The following is an 8,603-nucleotide window of genomic DNA, read 5'->3' as shown; positions in this document are numbered from 1 at the left end:
TAATGTATAAAAGCTCTTCACCACAAACAAAGGGTTCACTAGCTGGTGTGAAGGATAATGCATTCGTTTCTGTTTGTGTGAGTGGCAGGCTCATCACCTACAAGGAAAACTGTAGAATTCAATGGGAATGCAAAGAAAATGGACTTTTTATATATATGTATATATATAAAAATCTCCTTGAATATAGTCCTATAAAACAGTTTTCTGTGCAGTTGATCAATACATTCTAATAAAAAAGCATAGGCAGTGGAGTATTTCTGAAAAGATCTGCCAGTGGGTTTTACATCTGTCTGTTTCTGTTAACTGCTTTTCTGTCTTAAGGTGTGCCACAGGGTTCCATATTAGGTGCTATAAATTTGTTTAGAAGTAGGCTACAAGCTTCTCTTTCGGCAGCTTATTCAACACTTCTAATCAGACCTGCAAATTCTAGAATAGTAAAAAAAGATGAAATGGTAGTCCTGTTTTGATAAACAAATGAATTTTGAATATATAATTATAAATGTTTTAATGTGTTTGCTTTTATGTTGCGGCTGGTAAATGTGGAGTTAATTTTTATTTATCTGAGTGTCTTGGGAATTTCCCCCCTGGGACCAATAAATCCTTACTGATATATAATAACATCCCAATTTATTTATTGATTGGATTTTGCATTGTTAACCTGCATCTGCAATATAACTATTAACTAAAGCTGTCAGATAAATGTAGTGGAGTAAAAAGGAAAATATTTGCCTCTGAGATTAAGTTAAACATAGTATAGCTGAAAATAAAAATTAATCAAGTAAAGTATGCTACAAGTATAGCCTACCTCAAATTTGTACTTAAGTACTACTTGAGTTAATGTACTTAGTTGCTTTTCACCACTGGTAACTGAGTAGAAAAATGCCATGAAGCTAGCTTTTGTTAGCTAGCCTAGTAAAATCACATATCAGGAAGGTAGCTTCATGTAGAAATGTATGTACTTTAAAAGTTAATGTTAGCGGAAATAATGAATTAGTACTGTGCAAAAACTCCCAACATGAAATTATTTGTCTGATGACTTAACTCAGATTAACATATGTACTGTAATGGGGAAATAATCCTTGAATTAGATTATGATTGTTATTAATCCTAATTATGAATTTGCAAGGGCATAGGCCCTTTAAGGTTAAGGGACTGAGATGCAAGAACACAAAACCCCATCACGTTACATACCCACTTATTACATTTACAGCTGCAAACAACAATTACATTTCCCAAACAAGACACGAGGAAAAAGGGGAAACTGGCACACAATGGCTATAAATGACTAAAATGAATGATGCAGTTATCTGTTGTGTGGTTGGTTTTAGTTACCTGATAAACAAGTGAGATAACTGAGAAGTAGGAAGTCAAATCTACAGTACAACATCTAAATTCTGCCAACTGAAGACACAAATTATGAAAGCACAATGGTTTCAGCAAGTAGACGAAGGTAGAATGTAGATATATTTACTTGCTCCCTAGGGTGGCTTTTCATGGAGAATTGAGGTAGATGTGCTTGGGTGAAATCTAGATCCGATGAATAAGTCTTCCAGTCCGAATTTGAAATGTTGAAATTCAAAGAGAGCTCATAGTTTAGACTCTCATACTTTTGATTCTTAACTTTAACTCTTGCTGTTCCTGATCACAGAGTGCAACCTTCCACCCATCATAGCAAAAGGGCAAGAAGACACAAGTTAAAGAGCAAACAAAAGAGCCACAGAGCTTTCATAGATAAAGGATTATTTTTAAGTTTTGGTCTGATTGCCCAAAAGTGCATTCAGGCCATTCACAGGGATTGCCCAGGGGCCAGAGTCAGTCCCCTCCTGTCCATGGACAGGCTGGTTCAACATCTGAATGCTGTAACTCTTTTAATCAAAATAGGACAAATTGCAATTGTATTGACAAATACAATTGTATGATTTCTAATTTTGCATGCTTGATAGTAGCTTAAGCGGTTTAAGAGCAAAATATGCAGAACGATGTTAGCATTAATATAGATGCTGGATTCATGCCGGTACTGCCGTCCTCTTCCTAGCTTAAAAAGAAATTAAATATAGGTCTAATTATAGGGCAAACACATTGTTATTTACACACACATGCTGATACATTATATTAATTGTCCTTAGACAAAATAGAAACTAAATTTTAGTAGATTTTATCAGAGTTCCCAGTGGGATTAACGTTAGTGCTAGCTAGTCTGTGGGTGACGGGCTACATAGATGTGAGTTATGATGTCCAATGGTGGGGGGGATGTCACAAGTGGGACTCACAGTTCATACTGGGTTGTGAGTTGGTCTTTCTATCTTGACTAGTTTTGGAGATCTTGAAGATTGCATTTCACTGAAATTGTATTTTAATATGAGGAATCTCCTTATCTCGATCGTTGCTGTTTGCAGGATGTTGTAAATCTGTGATGCCTTGTTGTCCAACAATCCAGAGGTGTTGAGTCTTGTCGCTTAAAGGTTGTATATTTTTTACTAGTGATGAGAAGACCGGTTCTTTTAAATAACCCATTGCCGCCACTAGCAAACTAAATCCCTGGCTTTTTTAGTCTAATGAATAAACAACTCTGTTACGTTCAACAATCATACAAGCTAAATAGCTGTCCCAAACGTACCTTCGGCCATTTCAGTCCTGAAATGTTGCTGATGATGCTCATCACTAAACTACATTACTGACATTACATTACTATCCAACAAACAAGCAAAGCATAGACAAATTTAGGAATAACCAAAACACAAATTCGTGCTACAGAGAGATGAAAACCAGAAAGAAGGAGAATATTTTAGCGCAGTCTGACAGAGCAAAAACCTGACATGGAAGGTTGGCTCTGTGTCTCTCAGCCTCAGTTTCTTTATGCCTCAGTGTGGGTTTGTACTCATAAATGACTCATTCTCTGGCTCAGGCAATGCACATGGAACAAGAGTCACACTGAATAAGAGTTGTGCCAAACGAGAAAAGTTAACCAGGTTCTTCTGCACAACTGCCCATGCATCATACAGGATTTTGGATTTACTCCTACTTGTGGATGGAGTTAACGCGTTAAAAAATGCTACGGCATTTCTTTGCTCTGGCTAAATTAAAAAGATTACATCAAGTTTTGATAGATACATTCACCAATGAGTCACTTTCTCAGACTATTAAAATAAATAATTAAATGTAGCTCCCTCCTATGCATGCTCAATGTAATTTTAATATGCCCTAACAGAGCAATAACACATTATTTGCAAAGTGTTTGTAAACATTTAACAGTTGAATTTACACAGACAGAAAAACATCGTCCCTACCCAATTTAAAATTTGAAGAATAAATGACAGCTACTGGTTTTAGAGTCTACGCACCGTTTCTATTTAATGGTAATCTTCTTTCTTTTTCTAGCTTGTAGCAATCGCAGTAATAACACGAATCGGCTTTTTGTGAACAATGGGAGATTGCTCCTGTCTGAAAGACAATTTTTTTTCCTTTTTGTAATCTCATACAAGACAGAATAAAAGTATGATCTTATAACATGTTTGTTAAATACGATTCATAAATGTCTCAATTTGGTAATAAGATTTTACCAAAGTGAGACATTGTTATTACTCATAACATTAAGGGCCAAGCATGGTGAGACTTTTGACTAGTTCAAACCTTACCTGGTTACTTACTTAAGAAAAATTACACTTACTGCTCAGAAGGTGGCACAACTACACACAAATCAACTTAAGACCTACAATCCATGTTTATTTTACAGCTCCTGCCAACTCCTATTTATTCAGTTGCTCTGTTTACTCTGCCATAAAACTTCCCCTGTTATTTTGGATCCAGGATGTCCCTTCTGGCCTTTCCCGAATTATTATGGAACCCACCCAACTTCTAGGCAAGACCCGTTCACCCATTCACACAGTACTTTTGGCCAGGTATCCATGCTTACGTGACGTAACGTAACCCGATTTGTCCTATCCCCTGACCAATCGGCTATCCTCACCTTAACCACTCAAGGTCAATGTCTAACCCCAACCAATTGAGCTGCTTCCTATGGCAGAACTTGCTTAGAATAACGCCCCTTTCCCACATTCACCTCACCTGACCTTCCCACTGCACTTACTCACATGCTTCCAATTTCCCAAATCAGCCCATATACACTCATTTCCAGCCAGGTTGTCTAGTTTACATCCACACTAGCTTTCCAGCATTTAGCCTGCCTGATCCATGGTTTGATGATTAGATGATGATGGTTTGATGCAAATGTGGAGAGCCATGTTTTTGAGTTAAGGCTAGTTCTATTCACTTTTAAAGGAGCACTACATATTTCACAATCCGCCAGATTGCATTTGCAGGTGGCAAAACGCTAGGCGCACTGAAAGAGCAATGCCAGTTGCTTTTTGTTATTCTTGCTAGACAACCACCGAATCACCCATCCTCAGCCAACTGTTCTTTTTTGGGTGAAGTAAATGACCTTGGGCACTTTTCTGCTATTGAGTTGAAGTGTTTTCAGCTTGAGCCATTCAGGGCGTTCCTGAAAAAACGCAAGGTCCATAGAGCTGAAAAATGCGGGACACTCAAAAACACAAAAGCAGTAAGCAAAATGCTTTACTCTCATTTTAAACAATTATAAATAGCCGCCCCAGGCTGCTAAGACACGCTCTGTCTGATCAGTGTCTTTATGTGGAAAAAATTGGTGTTTTACTTAAATTTAAATATTGTACAAAAGGTATGCTCTTTATTGAGATTGTTTAAAAAAAACTGAATAGAAATTTGTAAATGAAACTTCAAAATTTAAAACATGTTTACACCTTGTACAGTGTTAGCGGGCAGAGCTAATGTCAGTTTTGTTTGTTGTAATGTTGTAAATATAATGGTGCCACATAATTTTTCAGTGTTATTTTACAGCTATGCAGTGGAGGTGGGTGCTGGCCTTACTTGAAATGAGCCAGACAACATTCATAGAAATGTTTCTCTTTCTTAGCTGTCACTATTGTTCCATCATTGTTCAAATGATTGAACTATTACGCCCTCAGGTGTCTTGATGGGGAACTTTTTGTAGTTTTCTCTTAAATCTGCTTTTATTGAGTAACACACTGTGACTATCTGTGGCTGACTAGCACCGGCTAGTATGTTGTGGTTTGTCTGACTCATTTGGTACTTTTTGGCGGATTTATCATGTTGGGGTTAAAGGCAATTCTGCATAGAATTTTTTTTTTTGTTTAGCTTCGCTTTCACTTTTTTCTATTTCCACAGTTAAATGGCCAATAAAAGCAAATGTTGAGCAAAATGCAACACTACCTTTTTCTCTCCACATTTTTCATTTCTATTTTTAGTCTAAGCTTACAAATAAAGGCAAAAAATCCAAACAAAACAAAAACAAGGTAATTACGTAGCTCATGTGCTCAACAGTTGCTCAACTTGCAATAAGACTGCAGTATTACAGTATAAAAAGTAAACAATAAAAATCGAAATAATGCAATTTTGTGTGGATTTATTTCCCTTTTTGCGCAGAAATGTATGCGCGAATTCTTTGATCATTGCCACATTTGTTTGTTTATCATTGTTTACTGCTAGATTTAACACAGGGTATTATAGCCAGTCCAGTTGTATTATAAATCCTCTGCATACAGTGTTCCCTAAACATAACGGATCAGTCATATTGATACATGTCAATTCCATGTCAATGTAGTGACTCTATGTTACAGTGTAGCCTAGATAACAAAAGAGACATGCCTAACCTGAAAGCTTTCTTTTAGACTAGCACTGCAGTCCTTCTCTGACGTGCAAGTGTGTGTGAGAGAACAGCACAGCTACAAACTCATACTCCACATCACGCGGATTTTGGAGTATGGCCATACAACCTGCAAGGGGACTAGCTATGATACAGACTACAGGAGGAGAAAGGGTTTATCCATGTGGACAAAAACTACTCGATGCTGATGATTAGAACATCACTATAACTTGCCCTCTGCTGGCTTCCTGGGGAACTACAAGTTTCCCAGTGAGTTGACAAAATGGCTGACAGTGACTATGGTAGTCTACTGTATAATGTCAGAGGAGAGCTCAAAACTGGAGACATGTTAATTACATTTTTTTGAAAGCTATAAATAAAAACATTTGTCCTTGTTTTCTTGTCTTGTGAGAATCCAAAAGAAATCATAGAGCAGGTTCACTGAAATGCTGGATAGGCTACTTGAGCACTTACAGTACAACTAAAACACACCCTACACTCCTGTATAAACTACAATGACACTATGGTCTGTAGTTAAGTTTACAGACATTTTCCAGAATGTTGTTTAACTGACTCCTCCTTCACCATATAATCCCTCCCCCTCTGGTCAAATCCCAAACCCCTCCCTCTCCTTGCGAATGGTCTGCTCCCTGTTGTCCCCTGTTCCAACTGTCGGCTCTGTGAGCTTGTTTGAACCCCACTGCAGTTCCTCAAAGCAGATGTACTACTGCTCTAAAACACACTTGTGTCCGTCCGGCCAGACCATCCATACAAACCGATCTATTACGTTCTGGAGCTGAGCATACCTACCTTGCCGGCTTTAGCTACCGACTTAAACACCGCCGACAGAAGAGCGACTTAAAAAAACGGAGAACGAATTAAACTAATGTATAGGTTGGTCAACGCAACCGAATCTGTCGACCAACCGCCACCGACGGTGACGTATTGTCATGGAGGATTTCTTGTGCACGAAAAGAGGAGGAGTCTATTTGTAAGCGAAAGGCGACGAGCAGTCGTAGAGTCCGCAAAAGCACAACTACTCAGTTGTTGTGGCACAGCTCACTAACGGTAGTTTAACCGGTGAGTGCTCAAACCGGTGGACTCATTTCACATCCTGACCGCAACGGTTGCAACTTACACAACAGGGTCAGAAAGATTTCGACAGCGGCAGGAGGCGGAGACAGTCTACAGACAACCCTACAGACCGAGACTGGAAATCGCGGGAACATCGCTTGGCGACGCAAAGAATCGGTGAGTCGCGAGGGTATTGCAAATAACGTTAGCATCCATGGTTAGCATGCTAGCCAGGCAGCTCCCACTTGCCTTTTATATTTAATGCTGATAGATGGTAGACTCATTGAAACTTGGGCTTATGAATAAAAACATTTGATCATGAATTACAAAAAATATTTTTTGCTCTGTGGGTGGCACAGTTTACAGTGAGCCATAGCTAGCTACATGTTGAGATTGTAGCGGGCGTTGGAATGATATTAGCTTCCTAGATAATACCCCAATGAAATTGTAATTACTGCAACATTTTTCTTTTAACTTTAACAGTAAAATGTTTTTATTTAAAAACATTACAACTGGCGTTTTTCTAAAGTTTTCATTTTTGTGAAAGTTGTCCCGCGAGTTTTGCAATTGCGTAAATTGCTTTAATAAGATTTATGACTTCTGATTGATATTACATTAAATATTACATTATGGGGACTTTTTCCAATTACACATGTTTGTGTCCTTTTTTTTTGTTTGTTTATGTAAAAAAGGAACACGCATTTTCACATTGTTGCTCTTAAATGGTAAAACCCTCCCTGTTGTTAAGCAGTGGTAACTTGACTGAAGCATGTACACAAATTCACACACAATTACATGAAGAAAAAGAAAATAAGTGACCCAGTTGGTTCCATAGTTCATTCAAGTATGATATGCCCTCACACCATTGTCTGATGCAAGTAAAATAAAATTACTTTTTATTATAATTAAGTGACTCTTCCATTTAGCAACTGGAAATTACAATTGTGTCTTGGATGTATTTGTACCTCACTGAAGTTGTAAACCCTACCAAGTCAGTGAAGCGAAGCAACTATGGTGAATTGGTGCTACACCAGAAGCAAACGTACTTCATACTCCGGAGGTGACCGTTTGAAGGAGGGGCAAAAAGGAAGACATTTTGATAAGAAGTTGTCTACCTTGAGATAATTAGTATTGTGTGTAATAGAAAAATAATGTTTTAGCTTTGGCACTTTAATTGTTGCCCTTGGTAGAGTTTCAGTGAGGAGTTGGTGACCTCTTTTTAAAACTCCTATGCTTTAATGCTGATTATTAGAGAATATCTCTAAATAGCAAATCAGTACTAGATAAAGCTTAAATAGCACAGAAAAATGGGCTAAAGTGAAGAGGAAGCTGCTGCATTTCCTACATTGTGCAGTTAAACCCCCCTCTTGGTCTAAAGTGGTACAGCCTAGTAATTTTCCATGCACCACACTGTCCTAGGATGTGGGTGTGGCTTAATGTCAATGGTAATACCAGAGTTTAGCAGTTTTTCCTTTTTGCGCCTTCCTGTGGGTTTTCAATAGAGACATGCATCATTTTTGATTAAGGTGAAGTGATGTACAGATAAGTGACCAACTAAGTGCTCTATGAACCATAAATCAGCCACAGTTTGGAAAATTTGGCAGTCTGCATGATTAAACTGTTTCATCATATTCATGATGTTTGTACAAATAAATAAATAATAGGAGTAATTTCATTCAGAGTGAGCTGTTTTCCAGTTTGCTTTTTGCTTTTGCGATCATGGTAAAACCCTTTCTCTAGTTTCACCTCCCCCACTTTCACCCAGTGGCAGTGCTCACATGGTGCACTTGTAATTCATTACACGTGTTTTTTTTTTTTTTGCTGAAGAGGA

General features: G+C 38.0%; 1 protein-coding gene across 3 annotated transcripts in view; it reads left to right on the top strand.

Moving 5' to 3' along the window:
• Positions 1–6,348: 6,348 nt before the first annotated feature.
• The window catches only part of atf7ip (activating transcription factor 7 interacting protein), a 30,890-nt gene continuing 28,635 nt past the window's right edge, over positions 6,349–8,603 (top strand). For all 3 annotated transcript variants that reach the window (XM_032500722.1, XM_032500712.1, XM_032500697.1), the window contains exon 1: positions 6,349–6,949. The gene's annotated coding sequence lies outside the window, so the exon portion shown is untranslated. The remainder of the gene's footprint in view (positions 6,950–8,603) is intronic.

The sequence above is a fragment of the Etheostoma spectabile genome, chromosome 2, assembly GCF_008692095.1.
Source record: "Etheostoma spectabile isolate EspeVRDwgs_2016 chromosome 2, UIUC_Espe_1.0, whole genome shotgun sequence".
Taxonomy (NCBI): Eukaryota; Metazoa; Chordata; class Actinopteri; order Perciformes; family Percidae; genus Etheostoma; species Etheostoma spectabile.
Note: the sequence above shows the minus strand (reverse complement) of the source record. Positions and strands in the feature narration are given on the sequence as shown.